The 21,455-nt window shown below is 38.1% G+C and overlaps 1 long non-coding RNA gene across 1 annotated transcript in view; it reads left to right on the top strand.

The window, feature by feature from the left end:
* The window catches only part of LOC121658000, a 61,063-nt gene extending 42,384 nt beyond the window's left edge, over window positions 1–18,679 (top strand). The window contains exon 7 of the long non-coding RNA XR_006013818.1: window positions 16,857–18,679. This is a non-coding gene — a long non-coding RNA (uncharacterized LOC121658000). The remainder of the gene's footprint in view (window positions 1–16,856) is intronic.
* The last annotated feature ends 2,776 nt before the right edge of the window (window positions 18,680–21,455 follow it).

Here is a 21,455-nt window from a genome sequence, read left to right as displayed (position 1 = left end):
AAGACCACACAGTCCTTTCCAAAGTACTATGACCTATCATAGATGCATGCTTAAAACCCAGAAAAAAAAATGGAACATCCAGCTAGGATAAGCTGTGTAAAAGCTATTGCTGAGGCTAATTCTGGAAAGAAATGAGTTTAAAGGAAGAATATGTGAAAAAACTGAGGGCATTTTGGAAGTCAGAACTGTGATGTGATTAGGTTATTATGCTTGACTGTACGGGCACTAAAACAAGTGATCCCAGTAAAATCTCTTAAGGAAAGGAATTAATACAGACAGGAAAAGGAACAGAGATATAGGGCCAAGTATAGTGCTCATCAATTCAGATGTCTATTGGTTAGTGGATGTATACTAGGTAGGACAGGATATGGATTGCGCTTTTCCCCTCCTAATTGGAGCAGAAGGACAGGTGAGTGAATTTTAATGAGAAGTTCTTCCATGAAAGCCACATGCACCTACCTGGAAAGTGATAAGCCAGTGGTCAAGGATGTTGAAATATCTCTATTGCCATGTAACATAAGCCGGCCTTACACTGCAAGAAACTGTTAGAAAATGAGCCCATGTGACCATCACAAGGCCTATATCTCACACTGTATTCTTGAAAGGTTGTTCTACAAGATTTAAGTGTAGTCGTACTTGACTGTTCTTTTGAGGTGTGGTTTCAACAATGCAGCTATCTTTGTTTTAACAATTTTGCTATACACCAAATAATATTTGCTATATAAAACCCTTTTGCTAATGCACAGATCCTTCACAACTCAAAGAGTACCTGACTGCCACTACATCAATCATGCTACTATATGTGTGGTCTTTTTTTCAAGTGTTATTAATTTACCATGAACTTTACTGTCAAGGTATTTTGATAAGGCAAAAAAATACTGTCAATGTTTTTCAGGCATGTCCTGTTCTTTTGTGGATCAATCTGAATTATGAGCAAGTGTCAGGTGAAAACTCATGCACTTCTATTCAAAAAAGCGCCAACTTGTTTGACTGTTAAACAGGCCTAAGCTTTTCTCATAGCAGTATTTTGATCATTGTTTCCCATAGCAGATGCTAGAACATAAGTCATGAAAACTTTACAGTCTAAACAGCCAGGTTGTTTTTCTAAATTGTATGTAAGAGTTTGGAAACAGGACGAAAATGAGCATTTTAAAGGCAAAAAGCAGGAATAATGAAAATAATGATTCACTGGAAAGGAAAAAATAAATATATCTGCTTATAAAGAGAGGTAACTAGCTGTGAAAAATGGACAGCTGACCTAATTCTTTCAAAACTGTACGTTCTTCAACTGAGTACTTGATAGCAGAATGAGAATTAACACAATAGATCTTACAGTGTCAGGAAATCAAAATAAAGGGGAAAAGATTATTTTGTGTGGACTGAGGCAACGGCCAGCCATAATTCTGCCTAGTACTGTCTAACTTTAGCGTACTTGATCCAATAGCTGCCAACTGTGAACAGAAAAGAAAAACTGTAAGATCCTGCTTTAACAGGGTAACTCTAGAATGTAAGCAAATAGCACAGGTTGTACAAAAAAATCTAAAATTGCAGCTACCACATTGTACATCATTAAAATTCCTCCCCATTCTAGCCTTTCCCCTCAGCTGGAATAATTCTGACACGAGCAGTTTTGAGGCCATGTATGGAGCTCTGAAGACAGATCCCCAGACCCATTTCCTGAGCCATGAACAAGGATAGTTTGTCTTCAAGCTGCTGTAATGGATTGTACCCTGACCTATCTGCTGATGTTCAGTTCATCAGCAGCTCATTTACAGAATTACTATCAAAGAAACCTGCACTTGGTGACCATTTAATGCACCACATTGAAAGCTGTGGTAGGTCAGCTCTTGCTTCAGAACTGGTTTATCCAGCCCTGTAAGAAAAGCAGTAAGATATCTGAACACAAAGCTATGCCAGTCACCCTCACCTGTGCACACAGAAACAGCAGCTCTTGTTATCTCACCAAGTAAAATATTAAAATAATTCATACTCCTTAGGGTCTGTATACAACTGGCAAGAATAATGTCCTTGCAGCACCTGCATTCATCAACGATCATAACCTTTGTGAAGAAATCCTGGCCTACCTTACAATAGAAATAAACAGATGAACAGACTTCTTTAGAACTAAGACAAAAATATTTTTTTAAATCCAGAACCAAGAACTAAATGTCAAACTCTTGTTTTATTGAATCCCAGAGGTATTTCTGCCCCTGCTATGTGTCTCTGTAGCATTCTCCTGCTATGGCCACCTACACAGTTCTGTAATCCTCATTTTTTCATCTCTTTATGTTCCACCTCTGAGGGAGGCTCTGTAAGCCATTAGCCAGCAGCTCAGCTCAAACTTGCAAATGTTAGACATGCTGAGAGGACATGGGTAGGAGGAAGGAAGACAGAAGGAAAACAGTCCCGTGAGAGATGCTGCATTACAAAAATACCTGAAAGCCTTTCTCCTAAGGACTGTGATGTTTCTTTCCTACTCCTTGCAGCATGTCAGCATTTCAAATGCCACTGCGTGCTCCTGGAGACCAACCAAAGCTGTTGGACCTTAAAGAAGATGCTGTATTATTGCTGTCTGTTTACTGGGATCTGTGCCACCCAGCTGGCCCCTGCAGGAAAGACAGGAAGATCTGAGTTTGGATTTGTTTACCATCCTGGTGGCGCCTTCCTGACAAACAGCAGCAGCAGCAATATTCCAACGCTTGAGCTGGCACTTGATGGCGTCCCTCCCTGTGCAGGCAGTGATTCTTTCTTAGGACCCTGACTCTTATTTTCTTAGGCTTTTTTGTGGGTCTGCAACCACGTAGCACAACTGAGACAGTCTTGCTGGCACTCAGGCAGTGTCAAAAACAATGAATTGGATGGTAAGGAGGCAGTCTGGGTCAAGATCAGGCCCAGAGACAGCAGTTGAGGTTATGTGCTGACCGGTGCTGTCCCATCAAGCCTGCAGTGTTGAGGGAAGCCTTGGGGAGCCAAGCCAGAGGGTCAGGGTCAGCATCAAGGATGCAGGAGGCTGGGTGCAGGCACAGCTGCTGCACAGCTGGTCCCTGCTCATGCTGCATCCCTTCAGCTTAAAAGCAGATCCCCAGGGAGAGAAGCATCACACCTGCCCCACAATCGTTCATGTCTGGGAGGAGCTGATCCTGTGTTCAATTCCTCTCAACTCCCTAATGCTGCCAGAGATACTCCCAGGAGAATGATGCACTCTGTGTCGTGACAATGACTGCCTGAGGACATAAATCCACTTTCTTTTTGGCTGGCTAACAGGGCAAACATCTGTCTGTAACAGCAGTATGTGTTCTTGCTGCTGTCACTGGGGAGAGATGGTGGGAGGTAGACACAAAGATCATCACAACACTATAAAAAATGCAGCTTTTTTCTTCTGTACTTGTCCTTAACTCTTCCATATTCTGAGAGGAAATATGTGTGTGGATTTGCATAAAAACCATAGCATCTGCTTCCATTCTTGGCAGGAGGAAACATGATACATATTGCAGGACATCCTCAGCTACATATCCCTCTGCAGAGAAAGGATTGAGATGAGTTTTTAAATTAAAAAGAAATTTATTAAAATCCTGGTAGTGTTTAAAAGTTGTCTGTTAAACAGAAGTCAGTCCATTTGCCACCCTATGACAGGAATTTCACCATGTGCAATTTAATTTTCCTTCTGGCTACACCAAGTGTGTAAGAAATCATTTGACAGAGATTAAAGGGGAAAACAAACTTTGTCCTACCTTCCCTGCAATAAAAAAAAAATCATAGAATCATAGAATTGTATAGGTTAGAGAAGACCTCAAAAATCATTGGATCAACTCGTTAATGAAGTACTGTCATGTTCACCACTAAACCATGTCCCCAAGTGCCACATCTACACATTTTTTGAACATGTTCAGGTGATTCCACTACTTCCCTGGGGAGCTTGTTCCAACGCCTGATCACCCTTTACCCTTTCCTTGTCTGAAATACACAAGACCTAAGTTCTATTGGATGGAGGATTTAGGAAAAGTTACATGCAAAATCCCAGGGTTACTGATCACTGTAATCCTAAAGACCAATGAGAAGAAGAAAATGGTTTCTATTTAAATTCATCCTAGACTAAAAACAATTACTCCTCTGACAAGAAAGAAAGAAAGAAAGAAAGAAAGAAAGAAAAGAAAAAGTAATGTAGAAATTTTTCTGACACTCTTATTTTCCCTTCTTTTGCTTCAGGTCAGACAAACCAATGTGGACACCAATATCATTCATGATTAATAAAAATTGAAACCATTGAATTTACTGAATACAATTTAATATTTAAACACAGAAAATGTCACCATTAAGACTGTGTTTCCTCAAATCTTTTCTTGCTTTATACAGGGCAAAGAATTGAGTCAACTATCTTTATTTTATCCTTAGGCTTCATGGATAAAACATTCATCTGCCTTTCTATGTTCTCCTAATGACCACATTTGCTTTAACAATTAATTTCAAATGTTAGCAGTGTCCTGTATAGGAAGAATGATCTGGAACATAATGGAAGATAATGCTCCCCCCCAGATAATTATACTTACTTAAGTGTTCTCATTAGTCTTAAAGGTCAGCTTACAGCACTTATACATGTTAAAATATGGTGGCAAAAAACTCGGAACATACAGGCCTGCTATACTCTGTTTCTGTGCCCTGAAATACGTTTGAATAGAAGGCATCATTACCTCAGTGAGAGACAGCACTCAGGATAGTACTTGTTATCTCCAGACTAAAGCATGAGAAGAACCCCTGGTCTCAGAACCACTGCACAATCCAAAAGTCTGAGTATATTCCTTCTCTACTAGGCTGGGGAAGCAGTTGAATTTTCATTACGTGGAAGTTTTGGTTTCATATTTTTCTCCCTTACGAAGAGTTGCGTAGGAGTATAGCCATCCCAAAATTCTCCTCCTTTCTCACTGGAGAATACACAGAGTGAGAAGAAAGATTTATAGAGAATTGGTTCCTGTCACTCTTAGAGGCTGCACAGGTTGCTTATTTTTAACATTAACACAGTCAAGGTCATCACGGTGTTGAGGGAAAAGGCAGTCTATTTCCTGGTGCAATCAAAGTTTTAATTTGCAATCAGATCTTCTCAATAGAAGTAAAAATGATACTGGATTAGGATAGGTCACAGTGACCAGGTTGCCTGGCTTCTTTTCATCTTGTGTGACTTTGAGCAAGTTACTTATCCTCTCACTGTTCACCCAGCACTCTGTGATTCATGATGTGCATTATAACTGCAGCTACAAAAAAATGACTCCAGCAATCACTTGTCATTTAGTTGGATTTTATTTTTTAAAATGTATACACCAGACCTTGAGAATTCTGCCAGCTAACAGATTAATGACTTCACAATCCCAGAGCATTACACAAAATTTATTACTTAGTTCAACTAATTTCTGCAGAAGCAGGAATGTAAAGCAATGACTTTTTGACTGAGGAAAAACACATGTCCTCAATTTTCCTTGTTAGCCTTACCAAAAGTGGGTTGTTTTCTCATAGCAAGTCCTGGAGTTTCACATATATGGGCTATTTCTGGGCAACAGTAGAGAGACCTTCACAAATAAACATCATTATCCTTAGAAAGGACTGATTTGGGAAAAAATGCTATTCACTAGAGACAGCCCTTCTGCTGGCCATTTTTTTTTGTGGAAGTGTGGTTTTGAAGATTCCTGCCCTGCTTAGTGCAGCTGTATAGATTCCTTCCCAGACTGACTGATGCTCAGTTAAGCATTCCACAGCCACTCCCGTTCTCCTGGAAGGGAAGATCCTACTCTGGCAGCCAGCAGACAGTCACATCAAGCTGCTCCTACTCTGACAAGCCAAGCTGCTGCTAGTTGAGCATCTCGGAAAGCAAGATAGGTGTCTGAGAAATCTTCTCCTCTGGAATCACCATGCATTTCTAGTAAGCTTTTCCCTTCAAACTGCATATCTCAAAGTAATCAGTGAAGCTAAAATCCAGACAGGACATGACAGGAGATGCATAGAAAAACACCTTTTTTGGGAACATGCATGCAATATGATTCTCTTCCATCTCGCTTTGCTTTATTTCTATGAAATGTTCTCCCTTATAGCTCTGTAAGAGAGGGCTGTCTGTTATTTGACCCCAATGGCTCTTTGGGGGCAATAATTTTTGTTTCTGTCAGCGTCCCTCACTAGGCGTTAAGAAAAACAAGTACAAGGATGACTGATCTAAACGTGTGCATCCTGCACTTATGCTATGGCATTTCATGACGTAGCTCCTAAAAGAGTTCTCCATTCTGTTTAGAATATGGATATAGATATAAGTATGCATCACAAAAGTCAAATGAATAAAAATATCAGTCCTTGTCTGAAACAAGCAGTTTCTCTGTATGCTGCTGTGGTCTCTTGCATCCTGGATGGAGGAGGGCCTGCAAAATGAAATGAATCATCATAACTTTTATACTGAGCATGAGTTCCTATGAGCAAAATATCTTGCTTCAGATGACAGCAGTAAGAAAACAACCCACTTTCCCTCCCCTTTTAATCCCCTCCAGAATGCTGTGACTGTTTCCTTTACCACAGACAGAAAGCTATTCTGCACACAAAGACTCAGAGAAATATAAAATGCTTTTCCTTTTATAGGCATTTTACATTTGCAGAAGTCAGCTAAACACAGTCTATCCCTGATGAAAAGTCTGTTTTTTGCCAGAACTGGTGAATTTGGGTAGAGGGCTGCATCTTCATACAGCTTAGAGAACGACTGTTTACTGTGGGTTTTGTCTTGCCTAATTGCAACATTAACTAACAAGCCTCTTCGCTCTCCTACCAAGCAATGCTGAGACCTACGATTAATGAATATATATAGTTCCTTTCTTTTCCTCTCCATGCTTTCTTATTGGCATGCAATTCATACTCAGAAAGAAGACTATGCTGAAATGCTCAAAATCTTGCAGTTTTAGGAGCTCATATGATTTAAGGAGCAGCAGCTTTCCTCAAGCCACTAACATGGAGATGCAATTATGCATACAGGGAAGAGCTGCCAGCAGAGATAAGGCAGACAGGGGTAGGTGTGAGCTGTAGGTCTGATTTATTAGGCACTAATGCAGGCATGCGCTATGTACTGTACAAACAAATCAGGACTGAGTGCACATGCCTAAAAAATCGTTAATTTTCTCAAAAAGTCCTGTCCTACTGGGGATACAGAAAGATATGTGACAGAGACACACAGGACTGTGCATTTATGGGAGCCAGTTTTGGAAGCACCATTTTCTTTCCAACCTGCAAAATAGAGCAATTGTTGAAAAGATTTGCACTTTTTCTCTCTTCACAGATGTCGAGTTCCTATAAGTAATATTTCTAGTAGGTTATTCAGTTTATCTAAGCACAATGCATTTGAAGAAAAGAACAGGGCTTGAATGATAGAAAACATGTTTCTATGTTCATCACAACATAGTCCTCAGGGTAAAAAATGTAATCAAATTATTTGTCTTCACTGAGGGATGATAAGTGCTGAGCCTGGCACTTTCTGTACAGCTGTCTTCTGTATTATTCATTAATGTTTTTAAAGTTTTTCAGCTCAGTACTATCACCTCAGCCCTTCCCAAAAAACGTTTCCAGTGTCAGAGATGCCTCTGAGATTATATCAACCACAAAAGGGATTGTCCAGATTCAAACCAGTTAAGAATGTACCATTGATTTGGATACTTCAATTTGTTCTTAAATCTTCAGATTTCATTGAATTTTGGCAATTTTAGTGAAATCTCTGAATGGTGAGGTATATCTACAACTGCAAACCACTCTTTCCTTGGATTTCCTAAGAAAAGAAAATTTGATAGTAGCAGTGAGCTACTAATATCATAGATGCTTCCCTTTGCCAGTAATTAGCATGTTCCCATTAACTGCCTTCACCATGAAGGTGCTAGGCGAAGTCCTGGACTGTCTTCTGAACATAAGTCTGAAACAAGCAATAACTTGGCTGATATCAGATGATTTGGGAGCATTAGTCCATGAGAAACATTTGATGCCTTGGGTTTTAACTTTTATATTTTTCAAATCCTGTACTGCCTAGTGTGTAACTCCAAAGTTTCTTGTAGCCTGTTTATTTCTGCTCTCTCAGGCTAGGTAGACATAACAAAGCCTCTCCAGGCCTGCTCTCCAAGGACACCCAGACCGTCCTAGGCCCAAAAAGTAGAAACCAAAGAGCCTCTGAGATGGGGGAAAGCTGAGGGGAATTACATCATTAAACTGAAGCTTTAATTGGAGAATTAACCTTGATATGCAAATGAACCAAACCTATAAAAGTGTGAAGAACTCGTGACCTGTCGTCCATCTTGGGGTCCATCTTGGCAATAGCCTCTGGCCCCCAGGGGGTACCTTTGAAGGCCTTTCAAATAAATATCTACCTTTATTCCCTTTCTCCTGTCTAGTCTCTGTTTTTAGGTGGCCTCTTCAGGCATGACATTCAGTGAAATTATAATTTCTGAGGTTATACCCAGACTGTTTTCCTTGTAAAGGACTTCCACCCTGACTTAGTATTTCATCCTTCTATTTATCTTGCATCTCTTACCTTACATTAAATATAGATGTATAACATAGCTATGATTTTTTAGTCTCCTGAAGAACAGGCCACAAAATTTGATGTTGCTTGCAGTATCTATTGTAGACATGCAGACATCTCATGCTGTAATACCCAAAAACAGGAACAAAAAGGATGTGCTGAAGTAAGCAGGCATGATCTGTCACCTTGCCTTTCAAATCAAGGAAAGTCAATAATATATAATGAAAATCCAGTGTTCTGTAATGGAAAAAATTAAAATCAAGTACACACACTGCAAAAGACTGGAGAACACACAAGTAGGTATAGAAATTTACACTTTCTAAGGAAAATTTTGTCCATAATTAATTTCAACTTTGAAATAAATCACCACTTAAACTCATTATCAAAACATGTAATTTTGAGGCTTTAGAGAATTTAATCTGTTTAACATGCAAATCATATGCTCAATATTGGGGTTTGATTAAGTACTTGCAGGTTTTTCTACCTTGGAAACAAAAATATAATTTAATATTTATATTAAAGAACATCTTTCTCACAACATTTCCAGTTCTTTCTTCTCCACAAGCAATTATTTTATTTTTCAATAGCCACAGCTGCAAATCATATAATTCCAACAATTGCAGGACTCCACCAAAGAAGAGAAGTCCAAAAGCGTAAGTTACAGTATAAATATTTTTACAGATACAGAGGAACCCACATATTACCTGCTGGTATACATGACCAGCTTATTTCTGGATAAATGATCATTTTAACCAAAATCCAGGTTAGATCACTAGGGTACTGGCAAGTTATATAGATGAGACTTGTAGTGAAATGTAGCAAAAAGGAAAGTAAAACGTCTTTACACCTCACTGGATTTAAAAGTGTGAAATATTTTCAATCTTTTTTTCCATGTCAGTTGTTGATAAATTCAGTTCACACAGTCTTTTTCCATCTCTATATATGGACAAATAACGACAGTCAGAAATGCCACAAGCCCATAATAAACTGTGCCCAAGTTTCCCGGCACTGTATATTTTGACATAATTTCTCACGTGATTGCTGTTCCCACCATCCAAATAATGATGTTTTTTCTCAGCTCAGCAGAGTGTTATCCAACAGAGTAGTGCCTGGGATGTGGTGGGCTGAGATTCAGTCTGATCCTCTCTTGGGAAAGGTTTGAACCCACTTTTTAAGAGAAGACCATCACTCTAATGAGCAGACACTGAACACCCTTTTCTCCTTCTCCACTTGTAATTTGAAATAAAGAGCCTTTGCTGCATCAAGAAAAAGCAGGACCAGAAGATCAAAGGAGGTGATTCTTCACCTCTACTCCAATTTAAAGTACTGTGTCCAGCTCTGAACACAACATAAGAATGACATGGACCCATTGGAGCAGGTTCAGAGGAGGGTCACAAATATGATCAGAGGGCTGGAACATCTCTCCTAATAAAACAGACTGAGAAGTGAGATGATTCATCCTGGAAAAGAAAAGGCTCCAGGGAGACCTATTAGGATCTTTTCAGTGTGTAAAGAGAGCCCACAAGAGACATAGGGAGGGGCTTTTTACAAGAGCATGTAGTGATAGGACAAGGAGTAATGGCTTTAAACTAACAGACAGCAGGTTTAGATTAGATATTTGGAAGGAATTCTTTACTGTGTGGGTGGTGAGACACTGGCACAGGCTGCCCAGAGAAGCTGTGGATGCCCCATCCCTGGAAGTGTTCAAGGCCAGGCTGGACAGGGCTTTGAGTAACCTGGTCTAGTGAAAGATGTCCCTGCCCATGGCAGGGGGCTTGGAAGTAGATGATTTTTAAGGTCCCTTTCAACCCAAACCATTCTATGATTCTAAATTTCCAGCAGAAAAAACCATGGATTTTTCACTCCAATAAAGTAACTCCCTACAGCTCAGGGACTGTGTGAAAAATGCCAGTTTTTAAGATAATGCATCATAGTGACATGTCTTACTGAGGGTGGTTATCCCCAGTGTGTTGAACAGGGTTTTTGAGGATCCCATCCTCAAAGCCTGGAACAGACATCTGTGGAGGGATCCCCTGAGCTAGTTAAGACAAGCAACAATGAAGTCAACCAGCAGTGCAGCTCTAAACTCTATTTATATACATGAGGCATGTTCGGTGTCCAGGACTGTGCCATTTTAAATGCATCTCTTTACAAAATAACTACCTGAACAAAATTGATATAAAATCTGTATGCCCACTATTTCTTAGAGATAAAAATAATTGTGAAAACCTGCATGAACACTCATCTATGAAAGTTAATTTCTCAGAAGAACTGACATAAATTTTAAAAAACACTGGTGTTAATTTTAGCACAGAATAATTTGGAAAAAATTACCAGGAAGGCAAAAATTTCTTGATTCATTGCTTGCTTATGGGTAACACTTGTCACATAGGATTTCTTACAATATGAGAAGTATGTGGTGTATTTAATATCAAGAAAATTTATTTATTCTGTAATCTGACATGGTGATATCCAAAAGTCAGCAGTGTGGGGTGAGCTGATCAAATGCTGGTGATTTCCTTGTTGTTTCCAACTTCTCATAACAAAAAAGGTAAAATTTATCAAATGCTTAAGTATTCTCTGTGGATAAAAATGCATGAAAATATTTGTCTTAAGATATCTGGTCCAAATTATGAATTATTTTAAAATCCACTGATTTCATATGAAGTGTCTTTCTGTGACTGACTGATTTTTATCTGGATCATAGATTTTAAAGCCAGAAGGCCCAATATAATAGTTTGTACTGATTTTCTGTCATAAAACCATAAAATACGAACTTTTCTCCCAGTGAATACAGGGAGCTTTGATTGAATGAAAATTAATACTTTTAAAAGCCTAGACCATGCTAATCTAATGATTTCTTGTGCTAATGTACTGCAACTCTCAATAAATATTTCCAGTGTCTAATATCTCATGCAGATGTTATTTCCAGTTTGAACCCACTGCAGTTCTATTTTCAGCCATTGGGCCTAGATTTTATTGTGATCTTCAAGACCAAGGCTGATCTTTCAGTACCTTTTTCCTTAAAGTTTTGCAGTTGAAAACTTCTTAGCAAACATCACCGAAGACATCTGCCTTAAACTTATTCAAAGCATCAGTGTGGGTTATTGTCTGATAGAATTCTCCTACCAATGGTATCATATTAATCTAATTTTTCAGGCTGTTGATACACCAATACACAATTCTTACTATTTCTTTTGTCTTCTTCTTCAACACTGCTCTGTTTTGAAGGTTTATATACTTCAATATAGAGTTCTCGCATTGGATGTATTTTTCAATTTTGTTGCAGTGGAGCTAATATAAAATGTAATCTTCTGCCAACACTTATCTGAGGAACCAGCTGCTTTATTAGGCAGTACAAATCCTAAAATGCAGCTTACAATTTTCCCATTCTAACTAGTTAAATATGTAAATATAGAAACTCCTAGAAACACAGACCTGAAACACAATATTATTGCCATTCTGAGAATAATTTAACCGGAAATTGTCTCCTGCCTCCTTTGTTTTGATGTTATGCCAATTATAATATTATATGATTTTTGCATTTTAGAGCCATCCTCCTTTTCCATATCAGACTATTTCACAATTATCCAAAGAATTGTTTAACAAGGTCTCCTGATGAATTAAAAAAAGAAAGGGGGAATTCAAACTTTTTGTCAGCTCAGTTTCTCTTTGTATTATGCTATGTTTTTAATGGGGATTTTTTTTTCTTTCTTTATAACCAGCTTATTGTTTTTCTCATTCAGTCCTGTTTATTTATCTTGCATAACCACTTTAAAAAATTTCAGTAGCCCTTTATTCATTCAGCAGAAATATTTACTCCTTTAAAAGAAAAATTCTCTTATCCTGTATGCACTGCGTCAAAGCCTTTTTGGTTCTGTTCATTTTGAAGACATGACATTTCTTGATAATCTTTACATTAAACTAGTTTGTGGTGACATTTTGAAGTACTCATTATCCTGTCTGAAGTCTTGTAAGCGTTAGCCTTTAAATTGGCTTCAGCTTTAGTATAAAATGGAAGCTAAATATTCAAGTGGGTGACTTTGGTACATCGTGAAATTTTAATAGATGTACACAGTTAATTCATTAGAATTAAATGTATATGAAGGACACAGTTCCCCAGCCAGAGCTTTTTTCCTATTTTCAAATAACAACCATTGAAATTCTGTTGGGATTTTATCCATTAAAAACTCATACTAACTCTGGAAAACTCAATTTGTGTTCCTTCCTGCAACATAGATTTTTGTGTATGACTGGCACATAATTCTTATTACCTTAGCATATGAAACTCTCAGGATTATATTTACTTATTTAACAATCTACAATCAAAACTACTTCTCTAATTTCTATAACTCACCAGAATGAGATAAAAACATCAAAGTTATGAGATGATAAAATCCCATAAACCTGGTTTCCCATGAATACTAAACGCAGATGGGCTTTCTAAAGGACTGGCTGTCACCCGCCTAAATTACATCAATTGTGTTGAATTGAAAGGCCACTAAAAGTTGTCACAGGTACACTCATTTTTCAGCTATATTCTGCTCTCAGAATGGTGTCAGAAGCATAAACATCTGGCTCAATATGTAACAGCCACTCTCCAGCAGATTTCTAGAATTGGAAGTTAGCTACACCGAGAGCCAGTCCACAGTTGGTCACTCTCCTTTCTTTTGTCATTAGCCTTCAATTCATTCAGCACCCATGAAGAGCAGATGAACCAGCAGAGGAAACTGGGAATTATTCTTCCACCTCCACACTAGTCACACATACTCTGACCTTTCACCAGAGAAAATAAAAAGATCTTCTGGTTTCTCAGATGAAGAAAACAACAAGTGGATACACATTCTTGATGGAATATTCTTCAGTAAGATATAAAGTCTACTTTAAGCTTAATATTAGAAAATGAGACCGCAATGAATTCATAATTCTCAGGATGATCGTTTATGACAATGACTATATTTGACAGGAAAGAATACAAACTCTATTAATAAAATACCTTTGGCAGGGAAAAGTAATAATTCCAGAGTATAAAATTTCTTTTCATCTGTGTTTGTTTAATCACAGATTTTGGCTGCAGCAGAAGAAAGCACTGATGATATAATTTGATACTTTTCTTCTCTAATCTTACCTCTGTTGAAATACAGATGATTTGATATTTGGATTTTGACTGAAATGTCTCAAACACAGGATGTTTTATACAAGTGCATTTTCAGTAACTTTGATGGCATTGTTCTCAATTTATGGTGTCATGAACTAAACCCAAAGCTCTTCTAACTTGAATGAATGATGGTAAAAACTTCAAAAACTGCAAATGCTATGATATTCTTTCAGAATACTCAACTTATTCTGACCCCTAAAAAACTCCTTCCTTTTAATTCTCTGTCATTAGAACAGAACTTGGCGTTCCCCTTCCTCCCTTTTTTTTTTGCCTTTTCATTTTATCTTTCCATTTAAGGATTGCTCTTCACCCAAAGGGTGGCTGGGCACTGGAACAGGCTCCCCAGGGAAGTGGTCACAGCACCAAGCCTGACAGAGTCCAAGAAGTGTTTGGACAATGCTCTCAGGCACAGGGTGTGACTCTTGGGGTGTCCTGTGCAGGGCCAGGAGATGGACTCGATCCTGGTGGGTCCGTTCCAGCTCAATTCTGTGAGCTTCACCTAAATGATACTGTCTAAATGATACTGTCTGTAATTTTACCGTTCTTCCCAGAGACTGTCACAGCCCATTCTGAGCCATAGGGCTCAAACTTTTGCAGTTCTGCCATACCACAGGTGGACCTTGTTTCCTTGCTGCAGTACCACTAAAGAAAGCATATCTCTTACTATTCAAAACTAAAAGCATGTTCTGAATATTTTCACAAAAATCCAGAGCCATTATATTTTGGCTATATTTCCATTATGGTTCTGTGTATTTATATTCTTTTTCCCCTTAGATGAAGTTCCAACCAAAGAAGAAATTCTGGACAATGAATTTTCTTTTTGAGAACATAAGTTTTGCTGACAACTGATTATTCATTTTCCCCCCATTTCCTTATGTTTTTACATCATGAATATTTCTAGCACTGTCTTCAACACATTCCTCTCACAAGTACTGTCAGTTTGATTTAAGAAAAGAAGGCTCCGTTCAACTCCATTGCCCAGAATTATACCAAGCTCTTTAACACCACAAAATACACTGTGGGGGATTCATAAACTCATAAAATGGTTTGGCTTGGAAAGAACTTTAAAGATCATCTGGTTCCAGGCCTCTGCTGTGGGCACGGACACCTTCCACTAGGCCAGGTTCCTCAAAGCCCCTTCCAGCCTGGCCTTTTACCCTTCCAGGGATGGGGCATCCACAGCTTCTGTGAGCAACCTGTTCTGGTGCCTCACCACCCTCACAGTAAAAAAGTTCTTCTTTATATCTAATCTAAACCCACCCTCTGCAAATGTTTTATCTTGTAGCAGAGAGCATTTAGGTGCACGACTGCATCCAGTATCTTAATAAACCATAATACTATGATCCAAGATATCTGCATGTCCACCATGTGTTTGTGTGATTTTGTGTGAAAGTTTACTTAATAAGGAAGAACAGACAGAAAAACAACAGCTTCTGAAAAATGTCCATGTTGAGGAGCCCATTCTGCAGTGTTATCCTTCCAACCCCCAAGGCAGGGAAGAAATTTTTTAATGGAAAAGGGGGAAAGGGAGTTAGGGTATAACTTACAGATTACTGTGCTCTCCTTTTTTTCCCCCCTAAGAGTTTTAAAAGCCTAATTTTGGACCATCAGGAACATACTGTTACAATACCGAATCTCTTGCAAAGTTTTAATTCTTTAGTAGGTGTAAGAACAGAAATAAGGAAAATGCAAATCAAGACAATTCAATAAAGGAAGACAAAGGGAGGCCAAGTAGGCAAAATGTCATGGACTGTTCTCATCAGGTCCCCATCAGTGCTTTTGATAGCAGCATAGTTCTATTTAAAACTACAAATAGTATACCTTGTCAACACAGATATATTTTTTCTATTTCAGACCCAGAAAGAAACAAAAAGGTAAATCAAAGACCAGTCTGAAATGACCTTATTTTTGAGTATTAGACACACTATTACATGTTTCTTACTGCTCATGTAAAACAATGCCTTGCTCCTATTTAAGCTATTAGATCACCCTCTTAAATCATAATCCCTTCCATTTCAGGCACTCATTCCTTTAGTGAGACCAGTAACTTTCCTTTAACTGAATCATGCCTTGTATTTGACTAATGCAAACCTTTTTGGAGAGACATATAGCTTTGATTTAAAAATAGCAGGAGATATGCCATTTCCCTTACAGAAGCTCCCCAAGCTTAATCACTGTCATTGTTCGAAATCCTGTCTCTTTCTTTCAGCTGTCAGCTGCTAAATTATGGAGGCAGTCAGGATGGTAGTCAGTGTACCCCAGGGAAGTAGTCTGTCTCTGGGCTCTGTCTCCAGAGAGAGGACCCTCGTAGGGATAACTCAGAGCACCAGAAATTTGCCTTGTGCTCTAATTGTCCCCATGAGCATACTTTACAGATGGGAGAAAAAACCTTTTAGAAGCAAGGCCTGGGGCTGAGAATTAACCTGTGCAAATTTCACACCCATCTATTTTTCCATGGAGGTATGTGTACTGTGTAATCAGGCTGTCTTTAAGTTCCCTTTTTAATGAGACAAACAGTTGAACTACTTAAGTGCAACTTCTCTCTCACCAATCCAGGAACTATCTATTTGGTTTTTCATTGGAATTTTTAATTTAGTTGGTACAGGAAACATACACACATCTTATTGGGTTATCTCATTATCGCATTTAAATGAGGACTCACCACATTTGTACAAAGAGGCAACTTTATTCTTATTGGATTCCTACCTGCAATCTCCTTATTTAAACATTCAAGAGACCCAAAGGCCAAATTGCTTGTTTAGGTGCTTTTTGGTTTTTTTTTCCAGGAATACAGTGAGGTCAAAATTGATTTCGTCTTCTGGGAGCACTGAATTTCCTTCATAGAGGGAAGGCACAGTCAGAGGTGACCTCACAAAATCATTTACTTTGAGGCCAAAGGGGTTGCTTGAGCCTACATCATACAACAAAAATATATGATTTTAAAATATTCCTCATTCTTACATCTCTTGCTTGCCTGCTGTAATGTCTCACCCATCTCCCAGTTAAGATTTTCCCCATATCTATTCAGCACATTCACTAAGTTAAATTAAAACAACTATTTCTTTTTTCACATTAGCTGTACGTTGAGGACAATGCAACACCTTCTCCTTTTTGTCCTCCATTATCTGTATCTTTTCCAAATTAACTGTTTTACTTTTTTTTTTTCTTTCCTAGGTTCCAGTCTTTGGATGGCTGTCTAACATGATTTCCCTCTTGTTGTTGCCCTTGTCCAACATGTGAACCTGTCTGCAAAGCAGAGTGGCTGGAGGTGGACACAGTACTCTACACAAAGCCTCTCTGCTGCCAGATACACATGAATGGAAATGATTCCTTCATGCATTTTATGTTGCTGTTAATATATCCTAGACTGACATATGACTTCATTTGGAGGCCTTTGTTTTTGCTTTTTACAGCAGCATTATGTTTCTCTTACTCAGTTTGTGGCACTTATTATTCCCAGACCCTTTACTGCAGTAATGCTGCCGACACGAGCCCCAGTTTTGCCTTTATGCATTCCGTTTCTCTGTTCTAACATGAAGCACTTTGCCATCATCTGCACTACTTTATTCTTGTTGACATCAAACCATCTGTCTAATTTAGCAGAGACATTTTGAATTTTTATCCTGTCGTTCAGTACTTGTGAGGCAGGAAGACACCCATAAATTTTACAAATCAGTCCTAATGAGAGGTCACAGTCATGAACAAAACTATTCAATAACACCACACCAAGACAGACCTCCCTGGTACTTACTGGAAATGTCCCTTTTCTCTGACAGTGAACAGCTGGTAAAGAGTCTTTTAGTATGGTACAAAATGTCCTGCTTCTTGTGTGCTTTTCAGGCATTCACCCATTTTACTTTATTAGAGATTTCATCATACAGATCTAGATAACAACCAGAAAGGAATAAGGTACCATAAATAGTACAGCAAGATAAGAGTAGAATATTTACAATATATAGCAGCTCACAGTTGGTTTTACTTTATTACAGAAGTGCAATTTCTGTAATAAAAGCAATGAAAATGTACGAAAGCAACTATAGAAGCAGTAAGTGTGTTTTCCAGTTACTAGTACATGATGGGAAAAACAGCACTGCTATAGAAAAAAATGAAAAGGTTATCAAATTTACCCATATTGTAGCTGTACAGGAATTATCTACAATTTCTATTTTTTTATCAAATGTTTGGAATATAATCAGTTCCAGTCTCATCTTGTTCTTGTTTGCTTTATGGGCTGTCAGAGTATCAAGAATTTCAAAAACTAGTTTTTCCAAAGCATATACATGTCTCCAGAGAGAATGGAAATGACATTACAGCTAATATGGTTTCCTTCTGGCTAGCACTTTTCTTCTGCCTCACTGTGCAAAATCAGTATAAAGTAAATGCAACATTGCAGCAAAAATGGACCCTGTTTGCCTAAACACAAAAAAATATGGTTAGTTTAGCTTTCTTCTGAAAAGATTCAGAGATGTGTTATAAACAAAAGTCTAAAAAATTACTGTAATGGACTTTATAGCTGATTTGGGGAAATCATATTGGTCATAATGAAGTCATATCACAGGCCTTGGTTTGTTTAAACACACCTTTGTGTATTTCTTGTTTGGAAACGAAGAACCACATCAGTAATAATTTCATTTTTCTGTTTCTCTGGAAGAGCAGAGAATGAAACGCACATTATAAGTTCTGAAATATGATTTAACAAAACATCACTTGCACAGCTTTCCACTGACATCAACTTTTCCTGTCAGTGTGTGCAGTAATGTTTTGAGAAAGAGGTATCTGAAGAAAAGCCTGAGCAAACATGCTTGAAACACTGTTCTAATTTGCCAAATTGTCTAAATCACTGTCTTTCTGGATTTTCATTGTAATTGCAAAGAAATTTGCTTTTTATAAATGTATATCTTTAGTTTACATTTAATAAACAAATGTGTTAGCATTGTCAAATATTACCCATGTCAGCCCGTTTATTCTGTGTATATGCACATGTACTTCTAAATAATTGTCCAAATGCAATTATATACACCAGTATGATTTAAATGGGTTTATATTTGTGCATATAGAAAATATAATTATATAATTACCAGAGTGTGTGTCTGTGTGTGTGTGTTGGGAAATAGTGACTTAGACTGAGAGCAAGGCAAGAACTACAAGGCTGGCCAATTTGTTTTTCAGTGAGTAAGAATTAGGAGCAGTATTCAGAATTGCTGAAAAGGTAAAGAATTTGGAGACAGAAATTAGGCCTATGACCAGCTTTGCGAATTCAAACGAATCAACACAAACTGCATGCTACCAATGCAGAATAAGATCTTGATGAACAGATAAAGTCCATTACACCTGTTTTGGAAAAAAATGAGATCAATGAAACAAAGGATATTTTTGTCTGAAGGGATGCTTAGTTTTGGTTTTAGAAAATGAAACAGCAAAAAAAACCCGTCTTAGGCCTATTCGGTCAATGTGGAGATATCATAAATCTGCTCTCTGAAAAACTAGCATAATTATGGTTTCTGCTTTATGTATTGCTAATATGTATTAATACTTCAGCAGGTTATAAAAATATACATAGTAGTCAACTCAAGATTACCTTCTTTGATTGATTTTCTAAACTGAAAAACACTGGCAAACCACTCTGATATCAGTATAGTCTTAAGAACATATAATGAAAATGAACTGAGTATTTGCTCCCAGAAAAAGATGCTGTTTTAAAATAATTTGAGATCCATGTAATAATAATAATCATCATTATAATTACTATACAAATCATAACCTGCTTAGGTTTAATAAAACATATTTTGTTAGTTCATTTCAGTTAGTTGCTCAGATCAGCCTCAATATTAAAGTATAATTATAGTATATGCAAGGTGAATTAATTTCTCTGAAATTAATTACCATGGAGATGGCCTCATTATAATCTATGAAAAAGTGTTCATTTATTTTTTAAGAGCTATGTGTTTCCATTAAATGTGAATCAAGAAGACCTTAAAGTAAATAATTAAAAGTTGAGGTGTCCTTTTACAGAGATCTTTAAGCAAAATAGAAGAATAAAATTCTACCTAAAGTAAAATGACAGATTTTCTCTAAGAATCAAATCCCAGTTTTGGATTACGCCACTCTCCCCGTGCAGAGAAATAATTTTATTGGCTTCTGTCATTTGCCCACTAAGGGCTGATCAGTACAGACTCTTTTCTCAGTGTCCCTCTTGCAAAAAGCTGATGATCAGAGCCTTAACAATTGCCTGCCAGGGTTTCTCTAAATTGCAGGTTAGATTTGATGAAAATACAGAGGAGAAAACTCCTGGTTAAAACACTTACTGACTCCACTAACAAAAATAGGAGAAAAGACCTCTACTACTGAATATCAGTTTTTGTTAGCTGGCATCTGAATATAATGAAATCTATAGTTCAAATATACTCTGCCTCATGTAGGCATCCACTCAATGCCTAAAAATTGGTTCCTTAGTAAAACAATATTTGTGAAGGCAGTTTAGCGCAGCCAGTGAAGAAGTAGTGCTTTTAGAGGTCTTCAAAAGAGCATCTTTAGATACATTTAAATGCACAGGATCACCCTCAGGAAGTGCTCACGTAGTTTCCTCTCTCCACCTCTGTTGTCACTACAGGAGTGTGTGCGCTTGCACCAGAAGAATTGGTTTTTTGGGCATTTACCGTGTAGACATGTGCCAGTGGTGTCACTTGGGCAGGAAGTGCCATCATCGAGAGACTTCATGGCAAGTTGCTTCTGGAGTGTCACTGCACCGCCCTGGTAAAGAGTTGAGGTGAAGAAAAAAGCCACACACTTCAAAAGGTTTCCACATAACCCTGGTACAGCAATGACATCAGTCCCTTATCACATTCAGACCATTCTGTTATATTAGCTAGCACTCCAGAGTTCAGTGGAAAATAGAAATATCAAATCACATGGCAGTTAACTTCCTAAGCAACATGTGACTTCCAGACTCTGAAGTCTAATTTCTGGGTTGGCTTTTCTTTTAGCACATTAAGGCACCTAGAAATGCACATAGGAAGTTTTCAGAAGGACCTGCCATTACAGACCTTTTTGAAAAGTGTATTTACATACCTGAGCATGTGGCAGGTTTTTCAGTGCACATGAAATGTGTTCGCTTAATAAAGAGAACTGGTGAGAGCAATTAGGTGCCTGTTCACTGACTGCAGGATTATAGAATCCTGAGATAACTCAGGCTGGAAGGGACCTCAGAAGGTTTCTAATACAACCTCCAGCTGTGATCAGACCAAGTTGCTCAGTGCTTTTATGTAACTGAGTCTTGGGCTTCTCTGGAGATTGCACAATCTATCTGGTTGACCATCTCTGTGAGGCAGAAAAAGCTTCTCAGCTTAATTTAGTGTATTCTGAACTTCAATATTCTGGCTTCATCCTCTCAGTACTGAAGGGCTCCTAAGTTCCCCCAAATCACTTTACTTGAGGATGAATGAGCCCAGCTCCTTCATCCTCTCCTCATAGAAAAAATGCTCCGGCCCTCAACCATCTTTGTGGTCCCTGGTTGAGCTCCCTTGAGTTTGGGTCTTTCTTATATTGGGGTCCCAAAAATGGATGGCTTATTAAGGTGTATAATTTCAAATATCATTTTTTCTGCCACAGGGCAATCCAGTATTTTCCAGTTCTTTGCCCACAACACTTGAGCTGGCCTATATAGCACAAATTGAGTCCATGCCTAAAATGCCACTATACCTATTTCTAATTAAATCAATATTGTGCAAGTCAGTTTGTGGGAAAAGCCATTGTGTTTCCCAGCCACTGGTGAAT

The sequence above is a fragment of the Corvus kubaryi genome, unplaced genomic scaffold (assembly GCF_017639235.1).
Source record: "Corvus kubaryi isolate FWS band 111438036 unplaced genomic scaffold, C.kubaryi_AGA036_p1.0 split1-65, whole genome shotgun sequence".
NCBI lineage: Eukaryota > Metazoa > Chordata > Aves > Passeriformes > Corvidae > Corvus > Corvus kubaryi.
Note: the sequence above shows the minus strand (reverse complement) of the source record. Positions and strands in the feature narration are given on the sequence as shown.